Below are 17,098 nucleotides of genomic sequence, written 5' to 3' on the forward strand. Positions count from 1 at the left end.
TGTTTCAAACTTCGTCTAATTCAACATCAATTGTCGATGAATTATTACCAAGGAAAAAGGTTACAAAGAGGAGAAGAACAGCTACAGCTGAAAACCCAAAAACAGATTTTTTTGTTAGAAGCCATCACAAGTCTGGACAACAACACTACATCATGCTCTACACCTTATGCATCAAGTTCAACTTCAAGAGAAAACCTTATTTCTTAAACCCAAATAATTATTGGCTCTAAAGCATTCAGAGATGTAGAGACGCAGACAGACTTCACTATTGGAAATTCCGTCCTCCTTTCCAGTGAAGAATACCGGCAAATAATTAATCAAGGTAATGTTCTGCAACAACAAACACACATATTGCATTCAACTCCATTTCATTTCCAAAAGGTGGCAGCTTCTTCAACGGAATTTCGAGACACTGTGGAGCCATTCCCTTCTCCCATCCAAAGTGTTCAATTGCCCCTTGAATTTGTGATGGAAAACCAAGATCTAGATGAAGACAAGGTAAGTGGTGTGTTTCCTTTGACAGTTGACAGTGCTGAAGAAGAGTCCCAAAATGTTTCAGCAGTGGTGTATGAGGATGATGGAGCCCTTTACAATTCAAAGGATGCCTCGTACAATCCATTCCTGGTAAGTGAAAGCTCTTTGCAAAATACCGCCATGCGCTCCATCAATGAATCTCTTGTAGACTCCTCTTCCTTTTTGTATTGCCTAGATTCCACAGACATGGTTAATCAGAACAAATTATTAGTGTTTAAAAGTTGTCTAGATGTCCTAATCAGGGAAGTGAAGTGCCAAGAAAAAGATGGATGTCCTTTCACTGTAGACAAAATTGCCAAGGAAAGAAAGGGAAGTTCAATAGTCATTCGTGGAAGATGCAAACAAGGACACAATTCTCTGCTTTGGAATACACAGCCCAAAACTGGAAGATTCTACAGTGGAAATATTTTGTTGGCCTCTTCCATACTGTGCAGTGGACTAAATTTCCATAAAGTTGCAGAGCTTTCTAAGATTTTACGGCTTGCAATTTTTTCAGAGAAGACCTTCTACAGGTACCAGTCATCATTAATTTTTCCTGCAATTCATATTGCCTGACTTGAAGAGAAGAATAAAATAAAAACAGAACTATCAACTCTTCCTATCTGTTTGGCTGGAGATGGCCAGTGTGACAGTCCAGGACACTCTGCAAAATACTGTACATACACAGTAATGGATTTGTTTACAGAAAAAATTATGGATTTTCAAGTAGTCCAGAGGAGCCAGTGCACTTCTTCCGTTGCAATGGAGAAATTTTTATTCACAATTGTTATGGATCTAATTTTGTCTGAAGGTTTTGATGTTTGCATTTTTGCCTCTGACCGTCACGTCAGCATACAAAAATTGTTGCGGGAGGTGTACCCTGACATAGACCATCAATATGACATCTGGCATTATGCGAAGACCATTCATAAAAAATTTATAAAGGTAAGTAGCGGAATCCCCGGCAGACCGATCATACCATGGATTGGCAAAATTGTAAACCCTTTCTGGTGGAGCGTAAAAACATGCGACCACAATGAGGAGTTTTTCAAGGAACGTTGGAAGTCTGTCCTGAAGCACATCATCAACTGTCACCAATGGGAAGATGGTGCTCACTACAAAAAATTTACTCATGAAGATTTGTCCACCTCAACACAAACTTCAGTGCTATGGCTTACCCTTGGGAGCATTGCTTATCAAAGAGTGGAAGAAGTTGTCTGCAATCCACAGCTCTTGAAAGATGTTCCACACCTCATTAGAAATTGCCACACTGGACCGTTGGACGCCTTCCACAGTCTAGTGTTGAAATATCGATCAAAACGCGTTCACTTTGGCATTGATGGAATGGAAGCTAGAACAAAACTGGCTATCCTGGCACATAATAACAACGTAGGAAGAAAAAAAGCTGTTGTTCATGTCCAAAAACCACATTGTGACACTATTGGTACTGAAAGGACAAAGTTAATCCTACCAAAAGGGAAGAAGAGGTGGGTGATCAAAAATGTATTTGAACCCATGAGCAACGAACATACTGTTCGAATACTGGAGGACTGTCTAAAAATCGTACAGGGTGAGGTAAGTTATACTTGGCAAAGCAGAGCTCCAACGCTTCCACCCAACATTGCCAATATTGAAAGGCCCAAAAAAAAAGATGTTTTGGAGCAGCACTGGACTAGGTTTGGTAAGTGACATAAAAAATCAAAAATGGTTGGTTTGTATAGTTGTTATATTGCTGTTTGCAGTTTGTTTGTTTTTCTATTTTTGAGTTTTTTCCATTAGATTTTTCTGAACTTAGCAAAGTGTCTCTACTAAAATTTGTCCCTTGAGTAGAGTTGTGGAAGTCCTCAGGGGTAAGACTGCTAATACGAGTGTAGACCCAATGTAGTATGTTGCTTCTCCTACATTTATCACCTTTTATCAGCAGCCTCAGTAGTCCACGTTTGACGGTTGCTGCTTCCTGCTGGACAAGGATTGTTGTTTCTTTGCAGGGTAAGTGTTGACACGTGCAATGTAATGAGGCTTCTACGGAGATGTGTGTTCATGGTACACAGGAGTGGCGGTCTGTACGTGTGTCTAAGGGTATGTTCACACGGCAGCGTCCGTAACGGCCGAAATTACGGGGCTGTTTCCAGGAGAAAACAGCCTCGTCATTTCAGCCGGAACGGCATGTACAGGCGCTTGAACGCCGTGTCCATTACGGACGTAATTGGCGCTGCGTTTCATTGGAGTCAATGAATAACGGCTCCAATTACGCCCCAAGAAGAGACAGGTCACTTCTTTGACGCGGGCGTCTATTTACGCGCCGTCTTTTGACAGCGACGCGTAAATATACGCCACGTGTGAACAGAAAAACGTCAGCCTATAGCTTTCAATGGGCAGATGTTTGTCAACGCTTTCAAGCTGCATTTTTCGGACGTAATTCGGGGCAAAAACGCCCGAATTACGTCCGTAATTCGTGTGTGTGAACATACCCTAATAGTGGTCTACTTCTTCTCCACAGACACTCCATTCCCCCTGTTTTGACGGTTGCTGCTTCCTGCTGGGCAAGGATTGTTGTTTCTTTGCAGAGTAAGTGTTGACACGTGCAATGTAATGAGGCTTCTACGGAGATGTGTGTTCATGGTACACAGGATTGGCGGTCTGTACGTGTGTCTAATAGTGGTCTACATCTTCTCCACAGACACTCCATTCCCCCTGTTTTGACGGTTGCTGCTTCCTGCTGGACAAGGATTGTTGTTTCTTTGCAGGGTAAGTGTTGACACGTGCAATGTAATGAGGCTTCTACGGAGATGTGTGTTCATGGTACACAGGAGTGGCGGTCTGTACGTGTGTCTACTCCTAGCTGTCATTACGGCGGCGTTGCTAGGCGACGTCAGTAAATAGTCACTGTCCAGGGTGCTGAAAGAGTTAACTGATCGGTAGTAACTCTTTCAGCACCCTGGACAGTGAATTCCTATCAGAATATAGAGCAACCTGTAAAGAAAAAAAAAACGTTCATACTTACCGAGAACTTGCTTCTTCCTCCAGTCCGGTCTCCCGGCCATTGCCTTGGTGACGCGTCCCTCTCGACATCCGGCCAGACATCCCTGGATGACGTTTTAGCCCATGTGACCGCTGCAGCCAATCACAGGCCAATCACAGGCTGCAGCCAATCACAGGCCAATCACTGTCTTCAGCGGTCCCATGGACTGCCGCGTCATCCGGGGATGCCAGACTGGATGTCGAGAGAGGGACGCGTCACCAAGACAACGGCCGGGTAAGTATGAATTTCTTTAACTTTTATTACAGAAAGGGCTGTCCCTTCTCTATATCCTGCACTGATAGAGAGAAGGGCTGCCGATTTAGTGCGGTGCTATTTTGCAGCCAAAAACTTGCCCGTAAATATGGGTGGAATACGGGTGACACCGGACCCATATTTACGGGCACGGGTCCGTACATACTTTTGCAAAAAGGGTCGAATACGTGTGACCAAGGACCCGTATTTACGCCAGTACTTACGGGTGAGAAAAAATACGGTCGTGTGCATGAGGCCTAAGTGTTGACACAGGCAATGTGACTAGGATTTTACAGTGATGGGTGCTCACTAAAAATGTTTTTTTTTTTTCTCAACAGGCGTCGTGGTCCATACTCCACATGTCACTGTCCTTTCTTTTTTCCCCAGTATGAGTTTCTATTCCAAAGTTATATATGTAATGAACAGTTTACAGTTAGTAAAAGTTATGTTGAATTTTTTGAATAGATGGATACAATATTGATTGAAAACATTTGAAAACAGCATTATAAGAAAAAGTAGAAACAATATGTTTATATTCTGTGTTTCAAATTATAATCTAAGCTATCTTTCAGACCATATAACTGCTATATCATTTTCAATAATAAATTATAGGTTAAGATGTCTGGGTCACTCATGCCCTTTTCACACAGAAGAAAGGGTAGCTAGTTTTTTTACAAACACACACACACACACACACACACACACACACACATACACACACACACACACGTCTTTCAAAAGGTTGTTATGCGTCCGAACATTCAACAAAAAATCAGTGTGAACATTCTATTTTTACATATATTTGAATGCAGTTGCTACTAGCATTACTCATCATAGCACTTGTATAGTCTGAAAAATATGTTAGATACAAAGTGCGAGGACTGGCAAAGGCTATTAGGGGATTTGGAGGAGGCCTTTTATTTTTTTATAATGCTGTAGACAAAATGAAAGTTTATTCCAGATTTGTTATTTTTTTTAAGATTTTGACCTAAAGACATGTTAATCTAAAGTTCAGAATTTGAGTACTTTGATGAACCCACTACAGATTTGGATTGATATACCAATCAATACTGATTGGTTGGTATATTGAACATGTGTCATGATGTTCAAACGTCTCACGTGTTTTGATGTCAGTTTTAGTTATTGTAATGTTTTGATGCATAATAAAAAAAAATTGTGCATAAACCTTTTGTAGTTATTTTTTTAATAAATTACAATGGTAGTAATGCATTTTTACAGTGATAATAGATCTTGGTATAAAAACGAAATGTCATCATTATATATCTCAAGGCAACATACCAACTTATATATTTAAAAAAAATAATATATACACAATTGTTTGTAAATTCAAAATTTTTATTATTCAATTAGTATAGAATACAATTATATACAAATTTAAAATAATGAACAATTTACCAAACACTATTCCATGGCCAAATATTCTGCAGGATCTTCCCGGAACAAGAGAAATCCACAATATTCATCCACTGGATCACAGAAGACGTCTCTTATAATTTTCACTGCGCAAGATGGTATAGGTCTCCTGTTACCCTTACCTAGGTACCCATGTATCCAAGAAGTGAATCCTCGATATGCTGTTTTTCATAACAGTCTGTTGAAGGAGAAATGTATTGAGATGAAATGATATGGACTGAAAGCATTACAGTATATTTTTAGTTTTTTGGGGAGAACTTCATTCTACCGATTCAAATCCTTGTCCGGTGGCGGAAGCCGAATTTCTCCAATGGCACGCATGAAGATGTGAACACGTTCTCTGTCACCGCAGAATTGATGAAAGTAATCATGCTCAGTAATGCATGTAATATTGTCCATAAATGGTTCAACATTTGGAATTTCTCTGCAGCAGATACTCTCTAGGTTTGTTGGCATAGCAACGCAGTTGTTGCACAAACACCAAGTACAATTCAAAATTCTTCCAGTGCCTTCACATTCATCAATATCTTCTGTTTGATTATCTCTAAGAGGATTCTGAGGAAAACAAACTCAGGAGTCATCCATGGTTCCGTATTTTGTCTGTAGTCGTAGTTTCAACCAAGATAACTGAAATATATAAGGTACATGTTGCCATTCATATTAGATTTGCATCGACTTAGTCAATTTTTATATACTAAAACTTTAGACGATAAAATGTTGATACACAAATTTATCAAAACAACCTTTGACACTACCGTTTGTGAGAGCCTACAACTACCTGCATGCAGTAAATAAAAAAACTGTAATTCCAGCCTAAAGTTTGTCAAGGCATGCTGAAACACATAGTATTACAACACCAGTACCACTGAACGTTGCTGACCTAAAGCAAAATGTCTTAGTTATTTAAAATTTAAACAGTTACACAGAACTCTCCTTCCTGTTGTCTGGACTACTGTGATGACTTCTTACAGTGTGCCTGCTGCAGCAAATCACAGGCTGCTGCGTCACATGGCCTGCAACACCATTGTTGACAATTGTTTCAAAGAAGCACACACAATTGTGGTGCGATAAGTGAGGCTGGTTACACAACTGATACGCTGCACTGTTAGGCTGGGTTCACACGACCTATTTTCAGACGTAAACGAGGCATATTATGCCTCGTTTGACGTCTGAAAATAGGGCTACAATACGTCGGCAAACATCTGCCCATTCATTTGAATGGGTTTGCCGACGTACTGTGCTGACGACCTGTAATTTACGCGTCGTCGTTTGAGAGCTGTCAAACGACGACGCGTAAATTGACTGCCTCGGCAAAGAAGTGCAGGACACATATACATTATATGCAGGACACTTATATACATTATATGCAGGGCACTTATATACATTATATGCAGGACACTTATATACATTATATGCAGGGCACTTATATACATTATATGCAGGACACTTATATACATTATATGCAGGGCACTTATATACATTATATGCAGGGCACTTATATACATTATATGCAGGACACTTATATACATTATATGCAGGGCACTTATATACATTATATGCAGGGCACTTATATACATTATATGCAGGACACATATACATTATATGCAGGACACTTATATACATTATATGCAGGACACTTCTTTGCAACGTAATTTGAGCCGTTCTTCATTGAAGTGAATGAAGAGCAGCTCAAAATTTACGAGCGTCACAGACGCCTCGCATAATACGAGGAGCAGCATTTACGTCTGAAACGAGGCAGCTGTTTTCTCCTGAAAACAGTCTGTATTTTCAGACGTAATAGCCTCTCATTGTGTGCACATACCCTTACGCAGCATATCCGAAATGGAAAACCGTCCTTAGACACGTATTAGATCTATTATACATGTAGAACATTGTAATTCTTGATTCAATACAAAACAAACCTTTTGGGATCGTGTAGCACTTAGTGATGGTGGTTGATTTTCTGGTTCGATTTTTATGGTATGGAATTTGCTGTGCTGAATTAAAAAAATTGATAAAGTGAGGTATGCAGGTTGTAAAGCACCGGAAATGTTAGTAATCACATTGTGGGGAAAGGTATGGGATGGTAATGCCCCTTATGTCCTCGTTGCCAGGGGTATGGGTACTGGTGTGTATGCCCCTTATGTGCTCGTTGCCAGGGGGTATGGGTAATGGTGTGTATGCCCCTTATGTGCTCGTTGCCAGGGGTATGGGTACTGGTGTGTATGCACCTTATCTGCTCGTTGCCAGGGGTATGGGTACTGCTGGAAATGCCCCTTATGTGCTCGTTGCCAGGGGTATGGGTACTGGTGTGTATGCCCCTTATGTGCTCGTTGGCAGGGGTATAGGTACTGGTGTGTATGCCCCTTATGTGCTCGTTGCCAGGGGTATGGGTACTGGTGTGTATGCCTCTTATGTGCTCGTTGCCAGGGGGTATGGGTACTGCTGGTAATGCCCCTTATGTGCTCGTTGCCAGGGGGTATAGGTACTGGTGTGTATGCCCCTTATGTGCTCGTTGCCAGGGGGTTTAGGTACTGCTGGTAATGCCCCTTATGTGCTCGTTGCCAGGGGGTATAGGTACTGGTTTGTATGCCCATTATGTGCTCGTTGCCAGGGGGTATAGGTACTGCTGGTAATGCCCCTTATGTGCTCGTTGCCAGGGGTATGGGTACTGGTGTGTATGCCCCTTATGTGCTCGTTGCCAGGGGTATGGGTACTGGTGTGTATGCCCCTTATGTGCTCGTTGCCAGGGGTATGGGTACTGGTGTGTATGCCCCTTATGTGCTCGTTGCCAGGGGGTATAGGTACTGCTGGTAATGCCCCTTATGTGCTTGTTGCCAGGGGGTATAGGTACTGGTGTGTATGCCTCTTATGTGCTCGTTGCCAGGGGTATGGGTACTGGTGTGTATGCCCCTTATGTGCTCGTTGCCAGGGGTATAGGTACTGGTGTGTATGCCCCTTATGTGCTCGTTGCCAGGGGTATGGGTACTGGTGTGTATGCCCCTTATGTGCTCGTTGCCAGGGGGTATGGGTACTGCTGGTAATGCCCCTTATGTGCTCGTTGCCAGGGGGTATAGGTACTGGTGTGTATGCCCCTTATGTGCTCGTTGCCAGGGGGTTTAGGTACTGCTGGTAATGCCCCTTATGTGCTCGTTGCCAGGGGTATGGATACTGGTGTTTATGCCCCTTATGTGCTCGTTGCCAGGGGTATGGGTACTGGTGTGTATGCCCCTTATGTGCTCGTTGCCAGGGGGTATGGGTACTGCTGGTAATGCCCTTTATGTGCTCGTTGCCAGGGAGTATAGGTACTGGTGTGTATGCCCCTTATGTGCTCGTTGCCAGGGGGTATAGGTACTGCTGGTAATGCCCCTTATGTGCTCGTTGCCAGGGGGTATGGGTACTGCTGGTAATGCCCCTTATGTGCTCGTTGCCAGGGGTATGGGTACTGGTGTTTATGTTCCTTATGTGCTTGGTGCCAGGGGGTATGGGTACTGCTGGTAATGCCCCTTATGTGCTCGTTGCCAGGGGGTATAGGTACTGGTTTGTATGCCCCTTATGTGCTCGTTGCCAGGGGTATGGGTACTGGTGTGTATGCCCCTTATGTGCTCGTTGCCAGGGGGTATGGGTACTGCTGGTAATGCCCCTTATGTGCTCGTTGCCAGGGGTATGGGTACTGGTGTGTATGCCCCTTATGTGCTCGTTGCCAGGGGGTATGGGTACTGCTGGTAATGCCCCTTATGTGCTCTTTGCCAGGGGGTATAGGTACTGGTGTGTATGCCCCTTATGTGCTCGTTGCCAGGGGGTATAGGTACTGCTGGTAATGCCCCTTATGTGCTCGTTGCCAGGGGGTATGGGTACTGCTGGTAATGCCCCTTATGTGCTCGTTGCCAGGGGTATGGGTACTGGTGTGTATGCCCCTTATGTGCTCGTTGCCACGGGGTATAGGTACTGCTGGTAATGCCCCTTATGTGCTCGTTGCCAGGGGGTATGGGTACTGCTGGTAATGCCCCTTATGTGCTCGTTGCCAGGGGTATGGGCACTGGTGTGTATGCCCCTTATGTGCTCGTTGCCAGGGGGTATGGGTACTGCTGGTAATGCCCCTTATGTGCTCGTTGCCAGGGGGTATAGGTACTGCTGTGTATTCCCCTTATGTGCTCGTTGCCAGGGGGTATAGGTACTGCTGGTAATGCCCCTTATGTGCTCGTTGCCAGGGGGTATTGGTACTGCTGGTAATGCCCCTTATGTGCTCGTTGCCAGGGGTATGGGTACTGGTGTGTATGCCCCTTATGTGCTCGTTGCCAGGGGGTATGGGTACTGCTGGTAATGCCCCTTATGTGCTCGTTGCCAGGGGGTATAGGTACTGGTGTGTATGCCCCTTATGTGCTCGTTGCCAGGGGGTATGGGTACTGCTGGTAATGCCCCTTATGTGCTCGTTGCCAGGGGTATGGGTACTGGTGTGTATGCCCCTTATGTGCTCGTTGCCAGGGGGTATAGGTACTGCTGGTATTGCCCCTTATGTGCTCGTTGCCAGGGGGTATGGGTACTGCTGGTAATGCCCCTTATGTGCTCGTTGCCAGGGGTATGGGTACTGGTGTGTATGCCCCTTATGTGCTCGTTGCCAGGGGGTATAGGTACTGCTGGTAATGCCCCTTATGTGCTCGTTGCCAGGGGGTATGGGTACTGCTGGTAATGCCCCTTATGTGCTCGTTGCCAGGGGTATGGGTACTGGTGTGTATGCCCCTTATGTGCTCGTTGCCACGGGGTATAGGTACTACTGGTAATGCCCCTTATGTGCTCGTTGCCAGGGGGTATGGGTACTGCTGGTAATGCCCCTTATGTGCTCATTGCCAGGGGTATGGGTACTGGTGTGTATGCCCCTTATGTGCTCGTTGCCAGGGGGTATGGGTACTGCTGGTAATGCCCCTTATGTGCTCGTTGCCAGGGGGTATAGGTACTGCTGTGTATTCCCCTTATGTGCTCGTTGTCAGGGGGTATAGGTACTGCTGGTAATGCCCCTTATGTGCTCGTTGCCAGGGGGTATTGGTACTGCTGGTAATGCCCCTTATGTGCTCGTTGCCAGGGGTATGGGTACTGGTGTGTATGCCCCTTATGTGCTCGTTGCCAGGGGGTATGGGTACTGCTGGTAATGCCCCTTATGTGCTCGTTGCCAGGGGGTATAGGTACTGGTGTGTATGCCCCTTATGTGCTCGTTGCCAGGGGGTATGGGTACTGCTGGTAATGCCCCTTATGTGCTCGTTGCCAGGGGTATGGGTACTGGTGTGTATGCCCCTTATGTGCTCGTTGCCAGGGGGTATAGGTACTGCTGGTAATGCCCCTTATGTGCTCGTTGCCAAGGGGGTTTTAAAAATGGTGGTCAGGCAGCTATAATGCTCGTTGTCGTCGGGGACACTGTTTAAAAATAATGAACGTGCTCATCTCTAGGGAGTTCTATATGCTTACCTGCACTGTGCGATGCCTCCTCTGCTGCTGCTGCTGCCGCCGCCGCTGCTGCTTCTGCTGCTACTACTACCGATCCGACGACTGGGACTTCTCATCCGGCTGGAGGGAGACGATCTATGTTGTCTTCAGACGCAGGGATGAAGGACCTGTGGGCGGAAGTGACGTCACAGAGCGGTCTCGCGAGACCACGCTCTCAGTGAATCTAGCTTGGGTGTAAGACAGAGAGGTGTATGATGCGGATTGGCCAGCGTCATACACCTCTTTGTCATACGCCCACTTGGTTGAAAATTTAAAAACGCCCAGTTGGGCATTAAGGACCTCATTTGCATAAATGTTCTAAACGCCATAACTTTGTTAAAAAACATCGTTTTTAAAATAAAAACACATTGCTAGTATCTACATTCCAGCGCCGATAAACTGATGTAGGAGATAGAGCATTTTTATTCTGGTGACAGAGCCTCTTTAAGCATGCATATACCTCTGATATAAGTAAATGTCCGGGAGTCACCAAAGAAATGGTGAGTCTGTTGTGCAACATTAACAACAAAAACAAACCAGGTGCATGAAATGAATGAAAGAATATATGTGAAATAGTTACCAAATGACATATGTTAGTATAAAGAGAATGACTATGTGAGAACAAAATCATAACTTATATTGATATATAAATATGTGTCATGTACATCATATATATGTATAAGAAACAAGAGAAAAAGGAGTCGTAAGCCAAAAGTACACAAAAAATATATATAATTTTATTATTACATCAAACACACAAAGTATTAAAAACACAACGAGGTATTAAAACTGAAAGTAAGCCAGCGGATCAATCGTCCAAAACACCTCCACATAGGTATGCTGAAGATACTATCTAAAGAGCGGTTCTGTTTAGCTGAGAGTAAATAGGGGAAGGGAAAACGCACCGCTGTCCCATACAGACAATGCTGAATAACTGCAACAGCATGTGCGTGGTCCCATCACCAAAAGACACATATAATTGGGATGTGTCTCCTGTCATCCCCGTATATTCACAATTGTCATTTTGGTATATGTTTTTCATTTTTTTCATTTTTTATTGTATTTTATTAATATATTTCTTTCATTATTTTCAATATAGGACACTTATTACTTTATTTATTTATATTGTGCTGTATCATATTATATGGATCTGCTTTCTGCACTTAAAGTATGGTCTTGGACTGATGTTAAGGGAATACACTTTGGTTTATGGATTACTGTTGTGGCTGCGTATACTTACACTATTCTCCTCCATGGGGTTGCGCGTGTTGCGGGGATGTCTGGAGTCCGTCTCTGTCTCCTTTCGTCTTGTCACTGGCTCTGCGCCTGCGCTGTCTCCCGGGAGACGCGCCTTTGGAGGTGCGCAGGCGCGGTGCGGTGCCCGTGTGACGACGGGGGATGGATGTCCCGTGACCTCGAGCATTTCCGCACATGCGCCATGGACCTAGGAGGAGAATACACCGGATCATACTCACCAATAACAGTAAGGGCTATATATACGACCAGGACACACACTAATCTACACCCCCTGAGGAAGCGACATACGCGAAACGCGCGTCGGGGTGCCTCTGAACACTAGGCGGATCCTCTTACTTCTAAGTCCTCCATGGGTAAGCTGCCATTCCTTATGTACTGGTGTCTGTTATGCGGACCTTGGTCCTTTTGTTATATCGGGTTACTTTGGGTTACGTTTATTCCCTGTCCGGTATCCAAGACCATGCATTAAGCTGAGTTAGACGCTATCTTATTGTGACTATCGTATATGTGTCTTTTGGTGATGGGACCACGCACATGCTGTTGCAGTTATTCAGCATTGTCTGTATGGGACAGCGGTGCGTTTTCCCTTCCCCTATTTACTCTCAGCTAAACAGAACCGCTCTTTAGATAGTATCTTCAGCATACCTATGTGGAGGTGTTTTGGACGATTGATCCGCTGGCTTACTTTCAGTTTTAATACCTCGTTGTGTTTTTAATACTTTGTGTGTTTGATGTAATAATAAAATTATATATATTTTTTGTGTACTTTTGGCTTACGACTCCTTTTTCTCTTGTTTCTTATGCAATTTTGGAGTTTCGCTAGTTTCTAGTGATATTTTTGGAGGTGTCTCAACACCACTGCGTGGGTGACATCTAGCCTAACTAATATACCTGTGAGACATTTTTTGTTAATCATATATATGTATATGTAAGAAAAGGTACGGAAAAGAAAAAAGGAAACAATCCAATTGCAAACGGCTTCAGACACCGATTCATCTCTCCAACATCTTTAAACGGGAATTCCAACCGACTCAATGGACATGTCAAACACATCCCAGGAGACTCTAGGAATCATAAGATATTACACTGAAATACAAACAATACAAAATAAAAAATCACAATAAAAATGGCCAATATATAAAAAACTGGACACCATAAAAACACCCAACAAGGAAGACCTCTACACCACTTATAGGAATTCTGCGAAGCCCAAACTCTCATTTAACCCCAATGGTTGGACAGTTTTTAATTTCCATATGCAACAGGCCTCTATTTGTAATAATCTCTTCATAAGGGATCCACCTCTTAGATCTATTTCCACATGATTGATACCTTTGACGCGTAAGGATTTAGAATCGCATTTATGGTGAAGAAGAAGAAGAAGAAGAAGAAGAAGAAGAAGAAAGAAATGTCTTGGTATGGTTTTAAGATGCTCCACCTTTCCATGTTCAGTCCCATTGACATGTTCCCTTATTCACACTTTTAGCTCTTTTGTTTTAAGCCCAACATAGATCTTCGGGCAGGGACATTGTGCATAATATATGACCCCTTTGGTATTGCAAGTAATGGACCATGTAATTTTATATGTTACTGAGCTAGCCGAGTCGCAGAAGTCTTCACTTGTGTCGATATTGGGGCAGACGATACATCATCCACACGGGCGACAGCCCCATCTTGGTCTACTTGCTCCAAAGATTGGCTTGTTCCTCTGAGGATTGTGATAACTATGAACCAATGTGTCCCATAGATTTCTCACCCATATAGAGGCAACAGAGGGTCTTGGGTGTCAAAATTTTTGACAAAATAGGGTCAGTTTGCAAAATGGGCCAATATTTAGCTAAACATTGTGTCATTTCATCATGTCTCTCATGATACATTGTTACATAGCTGATGCATGTATTAGAAGATCCCTTGGTTGTGGGTTGAAGTAATTGTGTCCTCGTACTCTTACACGCTCTATTATATGCTTTATCAATACATCTTTTGCTGTATCCTCTATCCAAAAATCATTGTTTCAAAATTGAAGCTTGTTTTTCCAACTCAACCTCAGATGAACAGAGTCTTTTCATCCTCAAAAATTGGCCCGTAGGAACGGATCTAATCATATGCTTCGGATGCAAGGATGATGCGTGTAAGTAAGCATTCACTGCCGTCTCCTTCCTATGGACATCTGTCTGTAGATATCCATCTTTATCTTGAGTACATCCAAGAAATCAATCATCATGTCATCGGTCTTCCATGTCAGCCTAATGTTGGAATCATTGGTATTCAATTCTGTCATAAACAAAAAGAGTTCATCCTTAGTGCCCTACCAAACCGAAAAAATGTCATCAATGAACCTGGTCCAGAAAACAACCTTGCTCATTGATGGCATCAAGTCAGACAAAAATAGGTCTCTCTCCCACAGCCCAGGAATAAATTGCCATATTAGGGTGCGCAGGCTGCCCCCATTGCCGTACCCTGGAGCTGTAGGTAAATAGAGCCATTAAAGGTGAAAAAGTTGTGGGTAAGAACAAACTCCAAAAGGACAAGAATGAATTGGGAAGTAGGGGAGTCCATAATGGTCTTCCTCAGGAAGTATGCTACCACTCGCAAACCATCCTGGTGTTGAATATTGGTATACAATGATTCGACATCACAGGTGACGAGCAGCATGTTCGATTCCAACTTTTGGAGAAGGTCAGAGGAGTCCCTTAAATATGAGGGCTGTGTTTCTACCAATGGTTTGAGTATAGCATCAATATACTTACTGATGTTATCACACAGGTTCCCTCTCCCCAAAATAATGGGGCGACCAGGTGGCAATTTAGACTTCTTGTGTATCTTTGGTAGTAAATAAAGGCTTGCTACTTTTGGCTCTTGTACAATCAGACATTCGAGTAAAGAATTTGAAATAATACCCTCCTCCATTGCTTCCCTCAGTATGCCGTTAAGCAATATACTAAAGGAAGAGAGAGGGTTAAACGTAATTTTTTTTATAACACACAGTATTTTTTAATTCTCGATACGTCTCCCTTTCATACATACCCCTTGCACAAACAACCACATTTCCGCCCTTGTCAGCCGGCTTATATATGATGTCCTTAAGATTCCTAAGCTTTTTAAGGCTTAAACGCTCAGCTGTTGTTAAATTATCACATTTAATAGATGTTGAAATTTGTTCTAAGTCATGAGAGGGAGGCGTATAAGCTGTATACAACTGTACTGATCTTGGGCTATTAAACTGAGATCTATCAGGATAATATTGCTCTTCCACAGACTGTTTAGTTTTTGGTAGAAACAGAGTCTACCATGGGGTCAATTGACCACTATATGGTTGCTCCCCCTGCTGGAGAGACTGGCACAATTTCTTTGTGTATGTTTCCCTAAGAGTTGGGGTTGACGCATGCGTACTCTCCGGCTACCGGCGGTGGCCTCCGATGTCATGGATACATCTGACGCATGACGCTTCGCGTCGTTGTGTCTGACGTCATCGGTGGCAGCCGGATGACATACGTCTCATACCGGCTACCTGCTCATTATATTATCCAGCTGCTACTCGGTAAGCCAACCACTCTTTATTGGTCTACGAACCCTTAAATAGTTTCTTGTGACTCTCTGGCACCACCCCCAGACGAAGGCCTGGAGCCGAAACGCGCGTCGGGGTGTAACACCAGGCAGCCATTACCATTCTTATGGATAAAGTACTATTATACAACTATATATGCCATCTATACATTCTTATAGTTTATTAAAATGCTATTTAAAGGTCATCTAAGCCTCACCTAACAAATACAAGTTGGATGTAGGAGTGTACATGGAGATTGAGACGACATTATTTCTCTCTGTGCCTGTATACATGTCTAATTAAAGGCAAAAATTATTTTTTGTACCCATCTTCTGATATGTTTAGGGTTTGTACCTTTGTGCATTAATTATTGCTGCTATTTGGTGTCCATTACCTGACTGTGGTTAGTCATCTCTGAATTTTATACTGAGATACATGTGTTTTTAACATTTTTGGATTTAATAAAATTTATACTTTTATAATTATTTGAGTGTCATAGACTCTGTTTCGTTATAGGTTATAATTCGCTATTGACAGGGGCGTAGCTAAAGGCTCATGGGCCCGGGTGCAAGAATTCAGACCCCTGCGCGCGCCTATGCCCAGATGCCTTGCCCAACAGCCCCCATAATATAATGCCCCCACACAGTATAATGCTCCCATAGCTGCCCCCACACAGTATAATGCCCCATACAGTATAATGCCCCCATAACATCCCCATACCATACAATGCTCCCCATATCAGCCCCCACAGTATAATGCCCCATATAGCTGCCCCATACAGTAAAATGCCCCCATACAGTATAATGCCCCCATATAAGCTTCCCATACAATATAATGCCCCCATATGAGCTCCCCATACAGTATAATGCCCCTCCATATCTGCTCCCCATACAGTATAATGCCCCCATATCAGCCCCCCATACAAAAAATGCCCCCCATATCAGCACCCTATACAGTATAGTGCCCCCCATATCAGCCCCCATACAGTATATTGCCTCCATATCAGCTCCCCATACAGTATAGTGTCCCCCATATCAGCCCCCATACAGTATAATGCCCCCCATATCAGCTCCCCATATAGTATAATGCCCCTCCATATCAGCCCCCATACAGTATAATGCCCCTCCATATCAGCTCCCATACAGTATAATGCCCCATATCAGCTCCCCATGCAGTATAATGCCCCTCCATATCAGCTCCCCATGCAGTATAATGCCCCTCCATATCAGCCCCCCCATACAGTATAATGCCCCCCATATCAGCACCCAATACAGTATAATGCCCCTCCATATCAGCTCCCCATACAGTATTAAGCTCCTCCATATCTGCCCCACATACAGTATAATGCCCCCCATATCAGCTCCCCATACAGTATAATGCCCCTCCTCCATATCAGCCCCCCATAGAGTATGATGCCCCGATATGTGCATAATAGAAAAATCGCATAATTACTTACCTATCCCCGTTCCTTCGCCTCCTCCGGTGTGTGCTATAAGTGACCCAGCGCAGACAGGCGCGATGATGTCACTACATCCCGCCTGCCTGCGTCGAGCCGCTCAGGGTACAGTGAATGCTGGAGCAAGGAGACATCATCT

The sequence above is a fragment of the Rhinoderma darwinii genome, chromosome 6 (genome assembly GCF_050947455.1).
Source record: "Rhinoderma darwinii isolate aRhiDar2 chromosome 6, aRhiDar2.hap1, whole genome shotgun sequence".
In the NCBI taxonomy this organism is placed as follows: domain Eukaryota; kingdom Metazoa; phylum Chordata; class Amphibia; order Anura; family Rhinodermatidae; genus Rhinoderma; species Rhinoderma darwinii.